This window comes from Cavia porcellus, unplaced genomic scaffold (genome assembly GCF_034190915.1).
Source record: "Cavia porcellus strain 051 isolate PalLab524CR breed Dunkin Hartley unplaced genomic scaffold, mCavPor4.1 scaffold_21, whole genome shotgun sequence".
In the NCBI taxonomy this organism is placed as follows: domain Eukaryota; kingdom Metazoa; phylum Chordata; class Mammalia; order Rodentia; family Caviidae; genus Cavia; species Cavia porcellus.
This window is the reverse complement of record NW_026947504.1, coordinates 59,247,465-59,271,746: the sequence shown is the minus strand read 5'-3', so window position 1 is coordinate 59,271,746 and position 24,282 is coordinate 59,247,465. Positions and strand designations below refer to the sequence as shown.

General features: G+C 37.5%; 1 protein-coding gene across 10 annotated transcripts in view; it reads left to right on the top strand.

The window, feature by feature from the left end:
• Enox1 (ecto-NOX disulfide-thiol exchanger 1) overlaps positions 1-24,282 on the top strand; it is a 568,850-nt gene that overhangs the window by 115,607 nt on the left and 428,961 nt on the right. For 6 of the 10 annotated variants that reach the window (XM_063232738.1, XM_063232744.1, XM_063232737.1 and 3 more), the window contains exon 2: positions 10,072-10,137. The exons of the other annotated variants lie outside the window; for them this stretch is intronic. The gene's annotated coding sequence lies outside the window, so the exon portion shown is untranslated. The remainder of the gene's footprint in view (positions 1-10,071; positions 10,138-24,282) is intronic. 10 annotated transcript variants of the gene reach the window in all.

Genomic DNA, 24,282 nt, shown 5'->3' with positions numbered 1-24,282 from the left:
TTTAATGGACCTTCAGGCTAGTGGGAGTTTGGTAGCATTGGTGGGAATCAGTCATATTGCAAAAGAGTACAGAAGCAGTAGAAAATCATTAAGAGAAAATAACAGAAAAGTATGATTTAGCATTTACTGAGTCACATATTGTGCTCAAGCTGTGTATACATAAAAAGCGAATTAGGAGACAAGTCTGATGTAAAATGAGTGAGTGCACACAGCACACAGATATGCCTAGAGGAAGGCCTTGCTTCAGATGCCTTTGCTCATTTGCCAGACTAGTGGTCTTATCAAAAAAAAAAAAAAAAAAAAAAAAATGTAGGCTAGCTCAGGAGAGAGATAACATAACCAGTGTCTGTGGCCTCGTCCTGCCCTGTGGGGCGCAAAGAGGCCTGTTATTTCATTACTGGTTTTTAAAGAAACTTTCTCTAAGGCTAACAGACTTTCTAGGAGGGACAAACCAAGTGAAGCCTAGTTAATGTTCTCATTAAAATGTTAAAGAGGCTTTATTCATGAACGACTGAAGCTGTAATTGCTCCGTCCTTGTAAACTATGAAAGTACTTGGTGATCTCTTACAGAGTCATTCACCCGGGACTCTCTGTCAGGAAAACCTTTGTTTAAGGGAGGGCTTGGCTAGATCTAAGGACTGAGAGTGCATCCTCTGAATTGCACCCTAAAGATTGTGGCGGGCTGGTGGTGAGGGGTTTTCTTTCATTGTTCTGTTTTCGCTCTGTAGAACCTGTTTTGCAAACTGTGTGGCTATTTAATCTTGAGTTCCAATTTGGAAATCATTTACCATCATTCACACAAATGTGAAAGTGATCTTTTTTCTATTCTTCTTTAAACTGTAGCTTGTTGAGATGAGAAGAGAAGAAACTCAAAGATGCTTGACGCGGTAATGAAACTAAGCAGTGAATTGATCTAGAAAAGCTATCGCATATGAGTTGCTGAGGGAAAGGACACTCAGGCTTGGCTTTGGCAGTAATAGATCCACCTCTTCTACTCTTTGCCGTCCTCAGTACCTCAGTGAACAAACAGAGCTGTAGAAACTTAGGCATTGAATGAAGACAGCAAATGCAACTATTTGTTTGGGAAATGACTCACAATAGTATTTAGTTAAGACTCAAATTGTAGAGCTGTGGGGTTTTATACAGCTAGAAAATGATATAGCTAGAAACCTCAAAATGAGATAGAAGGAAAAAGGTTAAAACATACCACCTTTTATCTAATTCTCCTTACTAGAAAACTCTGTCTGTTGAGTGGTAGCAAATTTAGGTCTCATGACATGCAGATACAGTAATGTAAGTGCTGTGTAGGGATTGCTCTAAAAATGGGTAGGGCAGGAAGATTGTCTTTCTCTCACCCATCCTAGTTCATGGATGATGTCTCTCTAACAAACAAAAACTAGTACAAGAAAATATAAGATAAATAAATATAATTTTTTTAAAGTTTTAACAAGACAAAAGAGCCTTCATAAGGATATAAGCCCCAGTGAAACTTAAAGCTTGTGCATTTTGATGAGGAAGTAGGCAGTCTTGGAGAAATAGGATTAGACAGAAGGGCAACGATCTAATAGTAATAAACGGGGGATTCTTCCAAGGAGTGTGCATTCAGGTACTTCTTAGCATCTGGGTCTTTTTTTCTATTTGTACACACAGGGAGATCACCTCTCACGTGAGGGTCTTACCCATGTTAGGGGAAGTTCAGGCAGTCTTTCTCTGTTTTATGGCCTGTTTCAGAGGAAAGAAACCTTTTTGCCTCTGCCCTTTTCTCAAGTATCAAGGTGCTGTACTTTAGGGGAACCTGTTCTGAAACCCCAAATAGTTATCGTGTTTCTTTTTCCACTAGTAAGTGTTAGATCCTTGACTACAGACCAGATTTGGGTTAAAATATGTATGTTGTAGTGCCATCAAGACTTTTTTTCTTCAAAGTATCAGCTTTTCAGAACTGACTACACAAACCCTTTTAAACTGTCTCCAGTGTGAGGAACAAAGGTGTTCCAGGTGCACACGGGGGACTATCTTTATATGACTATGTTTTTAAAGAGTTCTTTTCCGAAAGGGTGATGGTATCAGTCCAACTGTGTTAATGGTGTTAATATTACAAAGAACCTTTGGTTTTGAAAATAATGTAACAGAATTCCAATTCTGGAACACTATTAAAATGAAAAAGTTGTGTATAATGAAACAGATTGTTTTAATTATAAAGAGAGTCAGAGCAACATATAACAAATTTTCACAATGACTCTTTCATTAAACTCTTGGTGATTGATACAGAGTGAATCGCAGTTCCTATTATGAGAAGTTGTTGAACTGGTCCTTGCATTTAGCTGTGAATCCAGAGAGATGGGGCTTCCTAGGTTCTATCAGACATATCAATAACTTATCATGTCTTATCTTCCCTTTGCCCAACAGGGGGTGCCTGTCCCTTTCCAGATCTGTGGAGTGAGTACATGCTAGAGGTTTGTGCTTAGTTGCCTGGGAAATCTTGGTGGGCTACATTCTAGCCTTTACTTCATTATGACTTAGAAACCCTTGAAGAGTGCAATGTGTGATGATACCCTCTGTAGTAATAGGTACAAAAGATCTTGGAAACAGAGAGATTCACTGCTTTGTTGTAGGATACTATACTTTTTGACAACATTTGTCTGCTTTTCATGTTTTTCTGTCTTTCTCATTTACTTTTTGAATGTTATTTGTTTGTTCCATGTGCAAAGCATTTACTCATTTACTTTTTGAATGTTATTCTGATTGTTCCATGTGCAAAGCAGCCTTCTTCCCATCCAGTTTCTTGGGCACAAATTATACCCTTGACCTTATACAGTTCTTATGACACGATGATAGTGTTGAAAAATAAGGGGTGTTTTTAAAGTACATCAGTGTGAGATAGTATTTTCCTCCAACTACTCAGTGCTGTTGTCTTAAGACTTACATTGATTGTTCAGTTGATTAATTAATTCATTTATTAATCAGATGTTTTGAAAACATGTATTATATGCCAGGGTATAGACTACATTTAGGGACTAGGATAAAAATGTGGGGAAACCAGATTTCTTTCTACAGAGTTTACTGATAAGTCATAGGTTAAATATAAAATGCTGAAATACTTAAAGAAAAATGAAAGAGTATATGCAAGATTGCCATGTCACAGCCCACTCTGTACAGAGTTCTCCTTGAGTGTATTTGACATGGAAAGTGGTACCAGTCATTTTTTGTATTATAATAATCTTCAGGTATTTATTAAGCTGTAACTTGTAAGGTTTCCTGATGGGGCATTAAATGAGGCTTTTTGTGTGCTGTATTGAGTCTTTGTCAAGAAGTAGCCTGTTAACTCCTGCTCATGTCATTCATCTGGCTTGTGCTGGTAATGAAGCAGGTTTCAGTCATTTCAGGAGGGCTCTGGGACTGGCACAAAGAAGGGTAAGACGAACGAAAGGATCAGTTTCATGGTGAGTTGAAGGGACCAATCAGGGAAAGAATGAAACCTTTGCCTGTTTTATTTTTACATCTTTATACCTTTTTGGCAAAGCAGCTGAACACTCCAGAGTTGATCTACATTTTTAAAAAGGCTAATAAAATGGTAGATTATTTGATTTTTAAAAATTTCTCTCACAACTGTTGATCTGTCATAGACTAGAAAAATTCAGGAACTCCCAGTCTGACTCGGAAACCCTCGAAGACTTGCAATTGTGTGGGGAGACCTTCTGTAATAATAGGATATGTGCAAAACATCTTGAAAACAAAGAGAAAGTACTGACTAACTTATCCTAGGGCACTTTTAGATTTGACTTAGGAAAGAAAAGCAATTTCATTTTTCTTTAGCTATGTTAGCTTTTTGTGTTAACCTGTGACTTATGAGTAAACTTTGTAGAAAAAAAAAACCTGGTTTCCCCACATTGTTATCCTAGTCCCTAAATGTAGTCTTCCATGAGAGATCTCTATTAGGGATATCTCACTAATGTCCTAAGTCACATATCGTTTGACTCAGGGATATTAGTGAGATACAGAGAAAAGAGCAAGCAGATATTTGGTGGTGCTTCTTCTCTCTTCCTCCTCACAAAAGGCGAGTTTGATAAATCAGAAAGATGAAGGGGACAGGAGAGAGCTTAACTAGAGAAAGGAGGGCACCTGGAGAAGGAAAAGAGTGAGAGAAATCACAGGAATAAATGAGGGGAAAGGAGACAGGATAAGAACTGTTTAAATGCAAGGAAAAGAGATGGGCACAGAGTGCACGCTTTGGTCACACTGCGAGTCTCCAGGTGCTCCCAGTGTGCATCTACCAAATAGCCAGGGTCTCTTGCTGAAGACATTTTCCTGACTTTTGTATTAACTTTAATGCAATTCTCTTTATGGTTCCTTGTTGCTGGTTGCAGTTTCACTGACACTGTATGCGATCAAACAGCAAATGTGGAGGCACAGTTCCGTTACCCTGCCCCCTTGCTGTGTGCAGCAGACTTCTGAGTCAGTGCTTCTTGTGTTTGATGTTTGCCATTCCTCCTTGTGTACAGGTAGAAGAGTTAAAGGGAGAAAAATTTCCCAAGGGCTGCCATGTTTATAGCTCATGCATACAAATATTCTAAGCAGCTGAAAAAATACTATAAAATCCCAGTCCAATATTTTTTCAAAGTACAGTAGTTCACTGCTTTCATTGCTTGGTTACTTCCCCTAATCTAGCATCACATTCTCAAAAGTATAAGTGGGTCACTTTTTGAAAGGTCTTTCCTCATCTTTTTTAAGACTCGATTCAGAAAGGCTTCTTAGTGTGTCAGGTTTGGGTCAGGTGTATTCTTGCTTGGTGTGTTCTTTCTTTCTTTCTTTCTTTCTTTCTTTCTTTCTTTCTTTCTTTCTTTCTTTCTTTTTCTTTCTCATTCTTTCCCTGTTCTGTTCTCCTCCCCCTTCCACACCCTCTCTGGTGATGCTAAGGTTTGAACCCAGAGCCTTTGCACTGAGCTATATTTCCAACCCATGGAGGGTAACACTGAGTCCAGTGGGTCCATCCCTTAGTTTTCTTGTTTTTTGGTGCTAGGGATCATTACACTTTCCAGGCAGGCTCTTATGCCACTGAACTAAATCCCCAGCACCCATCCCTTACTTTTCTACTTTAAATTTTTATTTTAGGGTAATAGTAACCAGTTGTGAATCTCAGTACCTTTCCGTGTAAGATACAGAAAGCAATCTATATTTTTATCTACTTGGTGTGATAAACAGCAAGATATGTACACATGTGCAAAAGGGAGAGAACAGGACTGTGCTCCACATTTCCTCCATCTAACTGGTTTGCGTATGTTTACCTGAGCATTCGAGGGTTCAATAGGGCGCATGTTGCTCTAGGATTTAAAACAAAACAAAACAAAAAATCCTTTCTTTTGATTTTTCAAAAGGAAGTGGAAGTGGGCCAATTCAGTATAATAGTGTGTGAAAAACTGGATTTGCAAACTTTGGAGGAGGTTGCTATAGTTTGTGTCTAGATGCCCATCTGCCCTCCCAACCCTCATGCAGTCATAAAGGTTTTTGCTGGGATTAAGCAAGTGTGCTAGAATTAAAGGTGGGTGATTTCTAAATCAGTCTACTGGTTGGATTGGCATCAGCCTAATCCCAGCAGTCTGGATAAGATAAAGGGCAGAAAGAGGCTTGTCTCTCTGCTCTTCTCTCTCATTGTTTTGTTGTCTTCTGATTGCCATGAACTATTACCCATCTGCCATGTGTCACCCTGCCTTGGAGCCAGGACTGAAACCTCTACAAACTGTGAGCTAAATCTTCCCACCTTTAACTTTGAGTGTTGTATTTTGTCTCCACAAGGAGAAAAACGTAAGACAAAGTGAGTCATCAGATTACTCATGTATGGATGATGAAGATGATCCACTGTGGTAAAATACATGCTTTCATAATAGAAGAGTGGTGTGAGTGACTAATGATGATGATGATGATGATGAAGATGATGATGACTTTGACACTGGCCATGTGAGCTAAAGTTTCTGTGACAGTGAAATGGAGCAAAAATTGACTGACCTAGACACAGGAAATGAAGACTTTCTTGATTCAGATGATGAGGAAAATAACAGTTGAGTACTTACTTGACTAGTCAAAATGTTACAAAATAACCACTCAGCCAAGTGGAGCAATTCAATGTTAGAACTAGGCTTGAAAAAACAGTGGTCTTGGCAGGGGTGAAACATACTGGAAGAATGTCAGCCTTGCTGTTTAATATTGGAAATGGTAACAGATGAAATGCTACAAGATTTTGTAAAATACACAAAGGTTGAAATTCAGCTAAAATGTTCTGCATGCACTAATAGCCATATTAAAAAATGTATTTATTGGCTAGGAGTGGTGACTCACACCTATAATCTCAGCATTTGGGAGGCCAACGCAGGAGGATCGCTGTGAATTGGAGACCAGTGTAGGCTACAAAGTGACTTCTAGGCCATCTTGAACTGCATAGTGAAACTGTCTCAAAAAGGCACATGCACACACCTAGAAAACTTTATTATGACACCTTACTAGCTAAACTGAATGCATTCATAGGTGTAATGTACTTAGCGAGGATTTGTCATGTTAATCACAGGAATGTAAAGATTTATAGAAAACAGATGGGTCAAAATGTGACATAAAAATTTATGCCCTTGTGGATGCAAAGACCTATGCTTTCAATTTAGACATTTATCCTAGATCTTAGCTATCAGGTCTTTATTTGTATAGTAACAAACCGAATGATGTTTTAGACTGACTTATTTCCATCTCCCAAATAAAAAAGAATGTTATGTTTGAGAACTGGTCTACTGGTTTCTAATTAATGTTGCATTTGCTAACAAAGCATAAGTTGACCAGTGCAAGAATGTACACAGGAACAAAGCAGAAATTCCAAATGAAATGTTGCAATTTCAAAACAGAGGATTGTATTGTACAACCTTTGGATTTCAGAAAGATGTAACATTGGCCTCATATGTGGCAAAGAAAAACAAACTGGTGCTGCTGTCAACATTTCACTGTGGTTGAAATACTGATAGGGAAACTGTGACAAAGTGGAAACCTGAGATGGAAACTTTGTACAATAAAACTAACATGGAGTTGATGTTGTTGATGAAGTGTGCAGCAACTATGTGATATCACTTGAAACAAAGCATCGGCCAATAGATGTATTTTATCCACCCTAAAGGTGTGGCATAAATAGTTTGATAGTTTACGAAGAAAATAACAAGTGTTGGGGCTGGGGATTTAGCTCAGTGGCATAAGCGCCTGCTTTGCAAGCAGGCAGTCATGAGTTTGATCCCTGGGTATAAAAAAACAAACAAAAAAAAAAAGACAAAAAGAAAATAACAAGTGCAAAATATCCCAGAAAAATTTTCTTAGATAATTAGGACTGGCATTCATAAGAGATCATTTATAGCAGAGAAAAAACAAAATGTTTCTTCCAAAGAAACTACACAAAAACAATCATGGAGCACATGAGGTGACAGATAGATAGACAGGCACAGCACCACAAAGACTTACCATGACAACAGGAAAACAAAACAATCCACTGTGTCCTACAAGAAAGGACAGGAAAACAAAACATACATGCTATCCATGTAAGCGATACTTGTAGATGGAACCTGCAGTTGTCATGTGTGAAGACTGCCTTGGGTGTGATAGTTGAAGCAAAGATTATTTCCATGTTGAACTCTTGTTTGTGTTTACATTGTAGCTCATGTAGGTTTTTATTTTTGATGTTAAGCAAGTAAACAGCAGATGTGAAATTGTTGATATCCCTTCTAAGCACTCATTACATATTTGGTATCTATTTCATTGGTATTATATTTCCCTGCTAAATATATGTTGCATAATATAGTAAGAAGTTTCTGACAAAACAGGAAGAGAGACAAAACCGCCACGTAGGGAATGAAAGTTAAGCGCATTTACTGTCAATATAAGTGAGACATGTGCATGCAACATGCAATTGTCATATGTGAAGACTGCCTTTGGTGTGACAATTTAAGCAAAGCGTATTTTTATTGTAGAGTTCTATTGATATTTTGATTGTAGTTCATACAGGAATTCATTTCTGAAGTAACCTTAGGTTTTGTAAGCAAATACACAGTTGATGTGAAAATATTGATGTCTATTCTAAATGTACAACACATATTCTAAATTCAATACTTTATATTATTGATATTTTATGTTCCTTGTAACTCTACACTATAATATAATAAGAATCTTCTAACAAAATAGCAAGACCAGTGAAATGTCAATTATGCCCTATAAAAAGGCCAGGAAAACAAAACACATGTTCTGTTGGTATAAGTAATTTGTGTTTATGGAATGTGTGTTGTCATGTGTACAGACTACCTTAGGTATGATAATTGAAGTAAAGATTTTTTTTTTGTAAAATACTATTGGTATGTTCATTGTAGTTCATGTAAGAATTTGTGTTGTTCTTTTTTAAATTTTGTACACTAAAGAAACAGTCAATGTTGAAAATTTTGATCCTTCTTATACATTCCATAAATATTTAAAAATTCAGTACTTTATTGTTGTGATTATTTTCCTGTTAAATACTTGTTTAATATCATAAAACTCATAAAAGTAAAATTAGTAATTCATCAATAGAAATATTTTAAAGAACAAATGTGGATCTGACAGTTCCATGGTTTTGTACTTTTCTTTGGCAAAATTTGTGTTATGTTCCTTTAACTTTTTATTTTAAGAAGGATCTCTGATTGCTAAGTTGCACAGGCTAGGTTTGAACTTCTGCTTCTCCTGCCTTAGCTACTCAGAGTGCTGGGATTATAGTCAAACAAAAGTATGCCTGGCTGATCAGGTGCTTTCTAAATAAATAGCTCTGCCCTTCTCTGCTGCTGGAGTCTGTGCTGACCTTTCCCTTCTGGAGCTACTGAGCCATGTCACAATTTCTATCTATCTCCTTTGAGTTCCACATTGTTGATTATTGTTGAGCGTTAGATTGTGGAATGAATACTATGTGTCATCAATTTCAATAATGCTGTTTTATTTGAGTACGGAATTAAGTTTTCTAGAATTGGCTATGCTATGAGGTACCAGTTTACAGTCAGTCTGTGTGTTCTGGGGGAAAAAAGGGACAGCAATAAGAAGTATCTAGAGAGTTTATTAAGATATGTGTCCCCAGATTATTGTGGCTTTAATAAAAGAATTATCCCTTTAACTTGTAGATACTGGAGGGTGCTCTTGAAGTTTTGGACAGTCTCTTACTTATATCAGAAACCACTGGCCTCATGAATAAAGTACTTTAGAATTTATTTATTTATTTTTTGAAACTAGAAATCAAACTCAGTATCTTGTGCTTGCCAGGCACAGGTGCTTTTTCCGCTGAGCTATATCCCCAGCTCCAGTAAAGTACTTTAAGGGCAGTTTTGGGACTTTTATATGCATAGGAACCATCTGAGGATCTCTCTCAAATGCAGATTCCAGCCCAGTAGTCCCAAGTGGCTTCTCAGACTCAGGCTCTTCAAGTTCCCTGGTAAGCCTGATGTTGCTGTTAGTCGTTGGTTCACGTTTTGTGTGACAAGTTTTTAAAATACTTTCTAGAAAATTAAGAAAATTTTCTTTGAAATTTCCAGCTGTATTTTAACATTTCCAAAGTAACAGATTTTCTGAGAGAAAACTGACAAATAACTAACTTCAGTTCAACTTGGAAATTAGCGACAGTTTCCTACACTTAAAAATAGTACCTCTGATACTGGCCAGTCTCCCAAAACTGCTTTTGAATGACACTGGGTTACACTGCCCTAATTAACTTACAGCTTTATTTCCCTGTCTCAGATTGGGGAGGTTCTGACAGCTGGCCCCACCGTAGCTACTTTTGCAGCGAGGACTGCTTTTACTGCAGAGGATTGACAGTTCAAAGGCTGTGCTTATGATGAGACCTTCACATTTATTGATTGTTACCCAGGTTAGCACTGTGCAGAGACCTTCTGCAAGGGCATTAGTTGGAATGGCTGCAAATGGAAAGGGCAGTGTTCATCTCGAACTCTGCAAGTAAAATGTGGTATCTGCTTACACGTGTTCAATCAGCTTCTGAAATTGATCTTTGAAGATTCTTCTAACAAGATGGCCTTTGTTTTACAGGTCCTTTGCAGCCAGCATGATATCGTATTTATAACACATGAAGGAGAGATTGCTCACGACATTCAGGTAAAAGGATGTGTGTACCTCATAAATGATAAATAGGCCTAAATGGCAGGTTGTCACTGTGAGACTGATTTAGCTTAATTACACCACTGCTGTCATTCTCTTATGTGGCTCACCTTGATTATTTCTGGGCTTCAGAGGGCCTGTGGGAGGGGATCTCAGAGAACTGACACATATTTGAGGAGCATAAACAAACTACCTGCTATAGGCCCCCTACAAACAAGCAGTAAGAAACAAGACCAGTCACTAGAAATGCCTTACCAACTTCTCCCGAGTTAATGGAGAATTATTACTGTTGTTCATCTTTATTACCTCATCAGAAGCTTTTTTATCTTTTCAACATTTATGTAAATATGTGCATAGTGAAGACTTCTAATTAAAGTCTTATCTCTGGCTCCTTATCTGAAACTGTCCTTCTAAATTTCCTTTGCATTTTCCTTTTAAATAAATGAATGTCTCACAACTTTGATTTGCCCAAATAGGTCACTAAGATTAATTTTTCATTAACTTTTATTGCTTCTGTTTCTTTCTAATCATCTTTTTTAGAGGATTACATAATCCTCATTGAGTCAGTCTATTGCTTAGGATAGAAACCGTCTTTTTCTCTGGTGGCCTTTATTGAACTGATAGGTAGTAGTGACCTGTGTTCTAGTGACAGAATCTGGCCCTACTAACTGAACCAAAACATCAATAGATAGACCTACATTAGAGTTCTGTTGCTTGTGGCAATTTTGTTACTTGGTTTATTTCTTTGTTACCTAATTAATAATGATTTTCTCAGACTGCCTTAACAAAAGACTACAAACTGGCTGGCTTAAATAATAGAAATTTATTCCCTCACAATTCTGGAGGTTTAGCGTCCCAGGTCAAAGTGATAGCAGGACTGATTCCTTCTTGGGTCGTGAGGAAGAACTTGTTTCAGGCCAACTTTCTAGATGCTTCCATTGCCTTGGCTAGCAGATGGTATCTTCTCTCTGTGTCTTTACATTGTTTTCTGTTCTGTGATGCCTATCTTTGTGGAAAGATTTTCTCTTCTTGTAAGAATAGCATTTATGGCTTTTGAAGAAGATGGCAGCTTGCTAGGTAGCTGGGTAGAGAGCCTGTTTGAGAAGAACAGCTCAAATGCTGGAATTTGACAACATGGAAAGGGCAGAGCAGTGGAGAGGGATTCTCATGACCCCAGGAGGAAACTAAAGGAAAATGAAAAATAGGAAGAGGAAGGAACATTGCGGGTGAAGGGCTGGAGCCAGAGGTGCAAAATGAGACCCGTCCTGGGATGTGCTGGGCGCACCATGGAGTCGGACAATTAAGCCGCGGCCACTGATAATGGGAGTTGGTGAGTCCCGGGCCCTTGATGGGAGGACACAGCACAGCGTGGAGTGGAGCCAAGGTGGAGAGCTACGTTAATTCTTGGTGAGTGCTGGAAATTGGGTCCCGTGGCAGGTGTGGCTGGCTGGAAGACATGTTGGAGTGGGGCAGAGTCCAGTGCTGAGGTGGTGTTCAGTCAGTGGCCCATGGCCCAGCCCAGAAAGGTGGGAGCAGCTTGGACTGAGTCACACCCCTGGTCAGGACCCAATAGCCAGGGACGAAACTGTCTGGACCCTGTGACGTCCGCAAAGCAAAGGCTAAGTTGCTGAAGGTACTTGCTGGTTGACTGACTCAGAGGAGACGGGCCACCCCACAGTCTCTCTGTGCACCTCAGATAACAGCAAACTGGAGAGGGCAGCAAGGTCCCAGCCAGCATGCTTCAGAAAAACCATAAGGAATACGGAAAGGGCCTGAGACCTTCACCACACACCTGTCTGAAAGAAACCAGAAACGTGACAAGAGAAAAAAATAAGAAAAAACCTCCAGCTGCTGACCCTGGGAAAATAAGCCCAGGAGAGGTAAATACAGAAGAGATCCAGGGCAGCAATCATGCAATATTAGCCACAACATCAGCAAACATAAAGAAATGCTTTCATAACCTGATAGACAAACTTAAAACTGAAATTCTAATCCAAGTGAGGCAAGATATAAAAAGATTAATAAAAGAAATGCTAAGCCCCTCTCAAGAAAGACACAGATGGAAGAATAGAGGAACCCAGAAAAGGAAGAGAAACCTTTGATGAAGAATATAAACAAAATCTAGTATACATGAAACAGATCCAAAGAGATTACCAGGAAATTAAAAACTCCATTGAAAGCTGGCAAAATGACTTGACAGAAACTAAAGTTAGCCTTTTGAAACTTGAAGAGAGATTTACAATGTGTGATTGTGAAAGAAAAGACCTATTAAAAATAACAAGGAACCAGGAAGTAACAATTCAAAAGCTAGAAGACAACAAGAGGATCTATAACTTAAGAATAAAAAACACGAGTGAAGAAGCAGGAGTAACCACAAATGAATTACAAAGGCTATTCACAGAAATAATTAAGGAAAACTTCCCAAGCATAGGAAAAAGAAATGATACACAGATAAATGAGGCATACAGAACTCCAACCAACTACAATCAAAACAGATCTACACCCAGACATATAATAATCAAGATGCCAGAAATCCACAAGAAAGAATATTAAAAGCAGTCAGAGAAAAGAAATAGATCACCTACAAAGGAAAAATCATCAAAATAACGAACAGACTTATCAACACAAACTATCAAATCAAGAAGAGCCTGAGGGGAAATAATCTAAGCCCTGAAAGAGAATTACCTCCAACCAGATTGATGTACCCTAAAATCTCTCAAAATTAATGGAGAAATAAGATGTTTCCAAGACAAGGAGGAACTGTGGGAGTTCGGGACCACTAATCCAACCCTACAAAAAATACTGAAGGACATTTTAGAGAGAGAGAAAAAAAATACCAGGACTCCAGCAACAGTGGCAGAGAGGCCTTAATGAATGGAGCAAACAGTGGAATGAAGGAGAAAAGTGGACAAATAATAGCAGAAAAATATAATTAGCAGAGATGCGGCAAAGAAGATTGGCTATAATCTCTAATATAGATGGCCTTGATACACTAACAAAAAGAAACACAGGCAGAGTAGATCAGGAGATAAGATACATTCATGTCTGAATAGCAAATATACTTAACCTGAAAGAGGGTTAATAAACTGAACATCAAAAATGTGAAAACGATGCTTAAATTGACAGGGAACTAGAGAGAAATAGGGACAACTCGTCCAGCAGCCACAGATAGGTTGGAAAGTTATGACACTTTTGTGCAATATGGAACTACACAGCTATAAGGAAGGAAAACCTTGTGGCTTTAGTAAGTAAAGGAATACAGCTCAGGATCAAGCTCAGGGGGAAAAGGTTCAGCACCACTCAGATAGATAATGGGTTGACTCTCTAATCTAAAAACTAAAGGAGCTAGTGGGACCCAAAATACACAAAGCATCCTGAGAAAGGGAAAGGTGAGGAATTGCCTAAAAAAGGAAGGCAGAGGACTTTGTTAATAGTGTATCAGGATTTAAAAGGCACAGTAGTCTTATCGCTCTGTTTAGTTTGATTTTATTTTGTTCCAGTCTGTCTACTCATACTAGAGTTGAGGGCACAGGCAGCTGTCCCAAAAATTGCAGGCTATACCAGGGTAACTATCCTTAATTTCCTATTAACTTAAACTGAAGGCCTGTATTACTTACATTGTCTTACTATGACTGATCTTATTTGAAGCTGGTTTGTTAGACTACTGTTTTACCTTGACTGATTTTATTCAAATTCGGTATGCTTGATAGTGTCAAGTCTAAGAGTAAGAGCAGCTACTCTAAAGATGACAAGATATAATAAAGTACCCATTCTGGGTTGATTATTAACTGCTTTTGAAGTCCTACTGTGTCTCCAAAGTTGTGTTTTTATTAAAATAGCTATGTAATGCTGTGTGCAATTATATTTTGTCTGATGATGTGGACCATTCTATTGAAAATAACAAGAGAAAGCATAGTAACTACGATAGATCACCTAATATTGTGGTTTTATATTCCTTTTTCATTTCATGTTTTTCTAGGAATTTGTTTTGCTGTCTTGTTTTGATCTGTTTTTCCCTATAATACAAAAAGGATGGATATGCATGTAGAAATTCACACATGTGGAGAATTTCTAAACAGTTTACGGGAACAGATTATATAATGCATGATGTAATAAGCAGATACTCTGAAGAAGAAGAGACACTAAGATACCCAGTGCTAATTCTAAAGCATTATGATATAAAATCTAGCATTACTATTATTCGCTGTTCAGAGTGATATTAGTCTAGACTCACAAGTTTAATTTCAGTGTACGTAAAGGTAAGGACAGTTACTATGAAGAGAATGAGGGACATTATGGCAATCACTATTGACTTTCCCAATGTCAGGTCTTGAAGACCTAAAAAGCCTTCATCATCTTGTTATGATTAGATTAGTTCTATAATGTTCAGTATGTATTCAATGTATTCAATTTTACCCTCTTTAAAAAAATAAAAGCATAGCATTTATGTTCAGTTAGGGCCCACACTAATGACCTAATCTTAACTTAATTGTCTGCAAGGTCCATATTTCCAAATAAAGTCAGTTAGTGATTGTGTAGAAGATTAGGACTTAAGTATCTTTTAAGAGTACAAAGTTCAACCATAAATAGTTCAGCTGTCAAAGAAAGGGACTCGTATCTCTTGGTATTCTCTAAAAAATCTAGCATGGTTCTTTGCTGCTTAGTCTTTGTTTAATGAGTAGTAAAGACCACAATGGTCATGGTCAAATTTATTTGGAAAAGCCAAATGCTGTGACCAGCCATGGGCAGCTACTAGATGGCTCTTATTCCCAGTGAATTCTTACTTTCAGGATAGTGCAAGCTGAACACATCATAAATGTGATAAGACTTTTCCTTTAAAAGTAGTAGCAAGTGGGTGATTTTATTCAAACGAAAGTGACTGTTGTGAGTTGTCCTACCTTTGCGAGTGTAGCAGGTGGAACTGCCAGTGTATGTGCCTCCTCTATCAGTACATCAAGCTATCTTCCCAGCTAATTCAATACCATTTAAATAGTGAGTTATGTTTTCTCACCAGCTGTAACATTTTGCACTTATGAAATTTAGTATCTGTTCCCCAGCTTTAATCTGTAAATGGCTATCCTGAAATAGATCTGCCCTTGTGGCATCTTCTCTTTACTCTGTGTATCCTTAGCTCAGAATTATTATAAGTTATCTTTTGAGGGCTGAGATTTGACTGTTGATAAAATGTTAAGACACTGGTAGCAGTCTAAATAATCTTTTTTTTTTTTTTTTTTTAAAGAAATCTTTATTTGGGAGACTCTTTTTTTTCCTGTTGGGTCAGTGCTTTCTGTTCAAGTCTGTATTTACTTCCAGGAAAGAATTACCTTTTTAATATAAAGAGGATCCCTTATGATTAAAAAGAACCAAAGGACAGTAGCAGATTAGTCCCCTGGGATGATATGGGCTGGTTAGTAGCCCTATGGATTCTTTACAGCTCCTGTGGTTATGCTATACAGAACTTCCCTAATTTGTCAGGCCAGGATCTGGACGTTGAGTGTGGGGCTCAGGCACAGGTCTCCTGGAAGTGTGAGCTGGAGGTTGGTTGGAAACATTTATGTTCAGGCTGTCTCAGTTCCACAGAGCTTTGTCTGTTCTGGGTGTAGGTCTACAGCTGTCCCACAGCCAAGTGATGATATGGACTCTGACAGCACTGGATTTATAAGATGATGACAGTCAGTGGAACGTAAAAATAAAAATAAAATTTCATTTTGGCATTTTTCACACTGACGTTAGTCCTAAGAAAATTGGTAAATCAAGAGGCAGATATTTACAGTGTGAGTGATGCATGCAGGCAGTTTGTCCAAATGCCACGTATGGATGTATAACTTCATCCAGGTGTTGCCACAACTCACTTTTCTACTCCATATTATTCAAGAGCTTGATTAGAGGTCTCCTGCAGCCTCCCATGTACACTCTGCCATGCAAAGTTCTTCATTTGTGAGAATGTCTGTAGGGCTTCATTAAAATTAAAACAATTAATTTGTTTTGGTCGCACAATGATCAAATCAGAATGATGGTAGTATTGCCCTCCATTGCCTGCAGGTAGAGCCCAGGAAGCAATTATGTTCAGGTAATTAAACTGTCCTGAGGTAGCAAGTGAAGTACTCCAGAGTGTATGCTACTGGGTGATAATACTCCAGTTAGTATTATTTTAATAACTAAATTATTTTACGTGTACCTAATACTTCTCTATTATTTGAAAGAGTTTTCGGTGCGATGAAACACAGAATATAAAGTAAAAAATAGCCTTTATTCTAAGGATGTGGAGAGAAGTCCATGACCACCAGAACGTGTGGCATGGAGTATACATATAACCTCTGACCGGAGGTTGTGCGTAGAGCAGGCATTGATGAGGGGCGAGGAGCTGACAGGAAGGGGAGGTGCAGTTAGGGCTGGGGAAGAAGCAGGAAGGGTCGGTGTTCCCAATTTGGCCTTCCGCCACCTTGGACCAGCGCCATAATTTCTACTAAGGCAAGAGCCTTTCATTATTAAAGAGATAATAGTCCAGAAAAATATCAGTAACTGTGAGCAACAAAAACTTAGCTTATTTTTGTTTCCTAGTCTTTGCTACTACTTTGTGTTTTTCTGTATCTCAATCTGATATTTCTGAGAACTCAGAAGTAAGACTTTTATGGAATTGGTAATAATATATTTGTTATTAAACTCTTGATTTTAAAAAGTGGGAAATCATTTTGTATCTGCTTAGCAGATAATTAACATGGGAGTTTTTAATCTCTTAGAGCTATTTATGATGTTATGGGATTTAAATATGATACTTTGAAGATTCTATCAAACCTTTTCAGGAAATTTTTGCACATAATAATTTAAAATGAGAATTAATGTGTTTGCATTCTCTAAGCCCCTCCTCTGCCCCACTCAGATTCCTCCTTTGTTTAATTTTTCAGAAGCTTGGCGTTCTCCTTTATTGGTTGCGTCTTCTACATTGGGGTATAAGCAAGCGCTGTCAAGTTTCTGTAGTTCTTTTTTTTTTTTCTCTCCTTTACATTTATGACTGTCCTTTTTCCATGCTTTTCTCTCCTTTTCGATTTGTCTGTTTATTCATTTATTAGTCTTTTTGCCATGTGGCAAAAATTGCTCTGGGGAAAATATTAGGTATATTATAATTTAGAGGGTGATAGTCATGCAAAAACTATTGTTATGATGGAGCTGTATAATACCATGCTTTTCATGCCAGAAACGAGACAGACAACTAGGTTAGCTTGAGGAACTTAGGAAATGCTTTATAGACAAAATAGAATTTGAACGAAGATTGGAAGGATTTGAAAGGTGAATACAAAATGGATAAGCATGGTGGACAGAGAACATGTGGAGAAAACAGGGTGTGAGTGTTGTAGAGCACAGTGTGTGTGTACTCCGTATTAACGCTGCATTGCTGGAGCATACAGTGGAAAAAAAGATGTGGGGATGGGTGAGGCTTTGTAGGAAGGCAGAAATGGGATCTCAAACGCCCTTTTCTACATCACAAATCTTCCTGTCTCATACCTACAAGCAGCATCTAGCCACCTTCAGTTCATCTTGAGTACTTGCAAGGAGAACGACCACGTTAAAATGCGTCTGTCCTGCAAACTCCTGCAAACATTCACCCTCACTTAATGCTTGCCCTTTTATTTATTCCTTTAAATAACTTTCTCCTGTTTAATTCTTTAAATAATTTTCTCAGCTGGATTTGTCTGCTTGCTTTTCACACACAATTCACTACACTTTTCATACCCATTTCCAAAATCCTCCCATTTTTCAAGACCTCCCTAGATTCATATCCTTTATGAAAACTTTACTCATGAATGACCTCCCTCTTCTGACCTCCAGCAGAACTTTCAGTGGACTCCTCATGATACATTTTTTTGCAAGCTTCTTTATATCACATATTATTTTTTATAGCCAGAAAGATGCCCGTATGTTGAAGGAAAGAACTGCATACCCATCATGGCCCTGTTTGTGCTGAAAGTACCACTTCTCATGTGTAACAGACACCACACTGACTTTTGTTAAAAGAATGGAAGGGAGCACAGTTCCTGTAATTTGTAAGGCTGTTGCGGAGGTGGAACTGAGGGATTGATTAATTGTCATATGAAAGAGGCAGTGGTTAATGTAATATCCACATGAAACTTTGCAGGGCAGAATAATTGTCAGTGAAGGCTGAAAGAGCACATTAAACAAAAGGCAGACCGGATACAGAAAAGAGTTGTAATTTAACTGAAAATCAGTGAAACTATGCTGAGATTTTAAGATGGGGGAAGACAATTAGAAAGTCAGCAAGCCATACCTGGTTGTCTTTGACAGTGAGTGACAAATGGCCTAACAGGTGAAAACACCTGTATTGCCTTAAGATGCTTTGCATCATTATATGAAATGACCTCTGGAAAGCATGATTCGATTTAAGACTTCACAGTTTCAGATCTGGAAACACTCACCGATTCAGAAATATATTTATGAAACTCTGTTGCCACTGAGCTCAGAAGACCATAATGCTATTACTTGTAATTTTGAAAAGGGTAAACATGAATAACTGAAAGGAGATATTGATTAGAGAAGTAATACGAACAGGAATAATGGAATTAAAGTAATTGAGGCAATATTGGGCCTAATGGGCCTTGTTCCCTTAGTGCTTTTCTTCTGGTTTGTATTGAGTTGGCGCTAAAGTTGATTGGACTGTGTGCCCTGAAAGAGTAAGACATGATGGGAGAGTTAGTATTGCTATCTATTAAAAAATTGATCTGTTGTTCTTAAGGAAAAACATCAGTCAGTTTGTGAAATCAATTAACTGGAATTTTTTATGCTCAGCTTATAAGATAATGAAACAAGTGACGAGACTAGACTGTGTACCGTGTATGTAGTAGATGCTCACTAAGTGTTTCTTGGATTGAAAACTAAAAGGAATTGAGGATGTGGTTTAGGAACTATATCAGCCTAAGTCCTTTTATTAGTACTTACTCTGTTCTATTCCTTTTACTTGACTATCTATGTCTGCAGTACTGTGAATGTAAGTTACTCAATTTTATTGATTCTTGCTCTGAATTGAGTTCTTTCAAATTTTTACCATCAGGCAAGCCAGGGTAGCTTTGTGTAACCTTTGGTCTCTGGATTATTTAGTGTTTTAACTGTTTATTTCTTTTTTGTTGATCAGACTTTCTACTGTACACAAAAGTAGCAGAAAATAATTTTTGAAATATAACTTCATTGACAAAACTCCCTTTCAGAAAACCTAAGGGCTTTCTCTTTGTCTACAAATTATAAGCTTATTGTAGTTTAGAGCTCATTCTCTACCTTGTTGCTTTGAAGAATGCGTTTAGACTTTTGCTCCCCATCCACACTTCACCTCCACCCCCGCCTACCCAGATTCTGTGGGAAAGACAAATGTATCTCTTCATTGTATCTTTCATCTTTTGGATATATGCAATGTTCTACTTGGAATCTTTGTTCTCATACCTATATCTATCCAACTACAGTCAGTTCTGCTTCATGCAATAATGATCTTTTAATGAAACTATGTTATAAAGGCATTTATTTCACAAGGGCTAAATGATGTTAAGGTGTTGCACATTGCGGGTGCACAATAGTAAAGTTAGCTTATCTGTGGGCATTCCAATAATAATGGTTTTTTAATCTCTGTGAGAGTATAAATTTAAAATCTGAACATTGAAAAATGTATTTTACTCTAATCTCTTCTCATGAGATTGTAGTAAATTGAAGTATTTTTGAAAAAGATGTGAAACAAAATAAACACTTAAAGCAGCCATGTTGTAAATTGAGAGCTTTATTTTTGTGCTAGAGCCTGCTGTGTATAAAGGTTCTTATTCCCCAATCAGTTGACCCCTGTATATATTACACATTATGCAACTGGTGCCAAAGAGATACTTGCAACAGTTATTTTAAAAAACTGACTGGAAAAGAAACTTTTTCTCCATCAAGTTTCCTTTTAGCATTTCATTCACTTGGTTGGTGGGTTTTCCTTCTGGAACCCTTTTTTAGGTTTCTTTATCAATGCAAAGATCCTTTTAGTAGTTAACCTTTTGAGAATTCTTAAAACTTGTTCTTAAATAAGGACGTGTTTTTGTTTCCCAAAAATGATCAATACATTCATAGGGCAAAAAGGGGTACTAATATATAAGAGCGTGTGATTATTAAATTCAGTTTCACCTAATTGACAAGTTATTATTTTTCATACTTCCTGTTTTTCATAAAAATTGGACCTTTGTTTCAGTGTTGAAACATAAAATTAAAAAACGAGTGAAAAAATTGAGTAATTGTCATTTCAGTGTCAAGGCAAAAGGCTGTGTTTGGTAGGTTTAAGGTTAAAGATAAATGTATGTGTTAGTTCCTGACCCTGGTGAGATTTCATTAAAATGCCATTTGTTTTCTGTTTCTTTTTCTTACTTATATTCGAACTCAAGACCTCACACTTACCAGACAGGCTCTGCACCACTTAGCTAAATCCCAACCCTGGGGGATACTTTTAAAAAGGCACAGGCTTGTAAGAACAAAGAAACCAGTGAACAGAAACAGTGTTTTGGAAGCTACAGTGTGGATGGATGAGTGATAATTTACTTAGAGACCTAAAAAAAGTAGAGTTTTAATCTGACAAAGTTGAATGGAAGGAGTGTCTTAGTTTGCTCTGATGAAATCTACAAAAGGTTAGAAACAAGAGCTCCTAGAAGTGAAGATGAAGGCATTAAGATTTAGTTCCAAAACTTGATACAAGCAAGTAGCTGCCCCTTTTCTGCTCCAGGAGAGGAAATGGATCTTTTTATCTTTTCTTTAGAGATAATAAAAGAGATGTTTCTTGACTTGATTGTGGTAAAAATGTCATAATATTTACTCTTGAAATCTGGTAGATTATGTTTATTTACCAAATTCTGAAAACCAAAGCACCTTCTTCTTCCTACTGTTGGCCTATGGGCACCCAGGATGAAACTGTATCTACAGGAGACCAGAGATTTCCCTGGGGATCTAACCTAAAAATACAACTCAAAAATACTGATACCAGTTTTGTAAAGGAAAGGCTTGGCCAGAGCAATACTAAAATAAGTCCATGTCAGTAATCCTTTCTCTACTCCAAACCTTCTTGTTGACTTTCTAGTCTTTGACTTTTAAATAGGAAGAGACAACCAAAGATCATCAGACATTTAGGGTGCTATTACGAGAAGCAGAAACTAGTATTTAACAAAAAAGATTACTTTCAGCTATCTTACCACCATTCCAAATTCTATTAACAGTTAAAATTATTTTAAAAAATTAATACTATTAGCTTTCTTTCTTTGCTAAACAATTGCAATATTCTGATAATTCCAATAGGTTCCAAATCCAATTGAGTAGTTCAACTATGAAGTAATTAAAAAGAATACATTATATTCAAAAGAAGTATGTGATACCCATGAAGACAGGATTCGGGCAGCTGCTACCACTTCCCTGGACTTGCAGCTTTCTAAAGTCCTGCATTCAACCAGCAGAAACAGACATCTCCAGCAGCTACTTGGGCTACATCTGCACAAGGCAGCATGGGGCTTTCTGTTAAAGTGAGTGACCTAGTATTTAAATTCCTGTAGAATGTTAACAGTTACACAGTGTAGATAATATGTATTAGCATTCTAGGAATGTATAAAAATTCAGGACATTAGGAATTTCAAATTCAAGTTCAAGGTATAGACCCCCTCAGTTGTTAAGCTACACAGCAACAGTTTCTTTTACAAGCTGTTATGATTTGTGTCTAGGTGCCCTCCCCAAACCTCATGCAATCATGGATGCAGCTGAATCTAAGCGTTGTGATTCTAGCACTGGGATTGGCAGTGTGAGTGCTGCTCCGCCCAGGGGCGGGGAGCTGGCATACAGTATAAGGGAGGGAAGAAGGTGTGTTTTCCCCTCTTTTGTGTTTTCACTCTTGCCTCGTGTTGCTGCCTTGAATGGCTGCCTCCCAGCCACACTAGCCTCCTTGGAGCCAGCTGAGTATGCACAGAAGCCTCCAAAACTGTAATGTAAATAAACCTTCCCTTCTCTAATTTTGAGCGTCAGTTACTTTGTCTCAAAAATGAGAGAAAAGTAACCAAGACACAAGCTACTCCCTCTTATGTGCTCCTTGCTACTGAAGGAAATGGGGAAACTAAAGGAGAAGAGTTTCCTCTAGAATACAGCAGAAGAGAATTATAATGCAGGAACATATTTATAAAATAGCAAACTCGTAGATATTTCATGATCAATTAGAGGTCTCTGACCAAGTTTCTGTTCTGTTGTTTCTACTGAATTCAGTTGACCTTGACAGTGTCTGCAGCCCAGCTTTACTCCTCTGATGGGCACTGAGTCGGAGTAATTGTCTATACCTTAAGGTACCCTGGGCTAATTCAAGGACCCCTCCCCAGAATGTTCCTATATTATGGTAATGCCTTTCACTATGCTCACTCTGTAAGGGCCTTTCCCCCTTGTTCCTGAGTGTTTCTTTTGTTTTAAGACTTGCCTGTCTGTCAATATATGACTCTACATGTGTAACAAATTATGCAATGTTTTGTCGCTTGCTTTGTACCTACCTCTTCTAAATTCTATATAAACTAAACTCTTCCTAAATTGAGCACTGTCACTTTTGAGGAATTATGACAGTTCACTGGTGTAAAGATCCAACAGTCCACTGGTGTAAAAATTAAATGCTGCTTTCTTAAAAAAAAAAAAATAGTGTCTTTGGCATTTTCATGGCTTTCAGCAGTGGGAACCAGGTGTTGTGATTTTGGAGAAACTGATGGCTAGGTGATACCTCGTGGCAGACCTGGAACTGATTTGTACCAGGGTAATGTAGTAGTCCTGTCAGTTGAAAAGCTCTGACTTGCAGATGTGGTATCGAATTTCAGGATAGTTATTCAAAGAATTGAAAACAGTATTTTACAGGTGCCAAACACTATTTTATAGGTGAGGCTACATCTTTGCTAAATTTGTTTAAATACAAACTAATTTTAAAAATATCTTTCATGTGTTCGTATAAGGGCTTCCCGACCTTTTTTGCTTTATCAAGATATAGAAGAGAGCAGTTTGCAATTTTGTTTTCATGAATGAAATACAAAATGGATACAGTGGTGAACTGTAGTCTATGTGTTACATGAAGAGACTAGTCAGTTTGTATATTATCTAATGATGTCTTGATGATTTAGATAAAAGTAGCAATGAATATAAAAGAAATTGAAAGTAAAACAAATACAGCTTGTATTTTGAAAGTTCACTTCATTATTTTTCTGTTGTCTTTTTAATATGCTGCTGTGGAAGTATTGATAATGTTTTAGGAGGAAAGTTAGAAGACTGATAACCATTTTTTAAAGCCAGAAAAAGGGAAATAGATATTGAGAACACAGGTCCTGAGTGGAGGGGACTGAGAGCAGGCATATGTGGTGCCTTCCAGATTTGAGCTGAAATTGGAAACAATGGTGCTCTAAATTGGTGCTCAGCTAGCGGACTTGCTGACTTGTTCTCATTTTTCAGGCTTCTAAATGTCCTTGAAGTCCTCAAAAGGGTATTATACTTTTAGCCTGAGGTCTCTGTGCTTCATTTTTCCTTTGTTCTTCAACTCTTACGTTGCCTTACCCTGTTTATCTTCTGAGAGCTTTGGAATAATGCATGGTATACACCAAATAATTGAGATGAAGCTTGTGACATTTCTTGATGATGTTAAACCACTCAGAATCCTAGGAAATAGTTCTAGTTTGCATTAGCGGAAGATTAATGAAGGTGAACTTTAAAGTCTTAATTTTAAAAAACTTTACAATTTTACCAGTGATGACTGAAAAACATTGGTATTCTTTTTGTCTGCATTACTGATTACAATTGCAAATACTAACAAAAAGTGTTAGAATGACTTCTCATTGTTCCATATGGAACAAACTATTATTTTACCCATTTAATGGCTATTAAATATTTAAAAAACAATTTTCCAAAAATATATCTATAAATATATGAAACATATGCATAAATCACAATGGGAAATGTATTCTGATATGCATGGATAATACTTGCTTAGATACATTTATACCCTGAGAGCTTGCCAAAAATTTGATATTTTTGAGAGGTTTCTTATTTCAGACATCATTAGGAGAAGAGGTAAAAATAGGGGTGCTTTCACATGAAGCCAAGATAATGATTTATTCACATAGT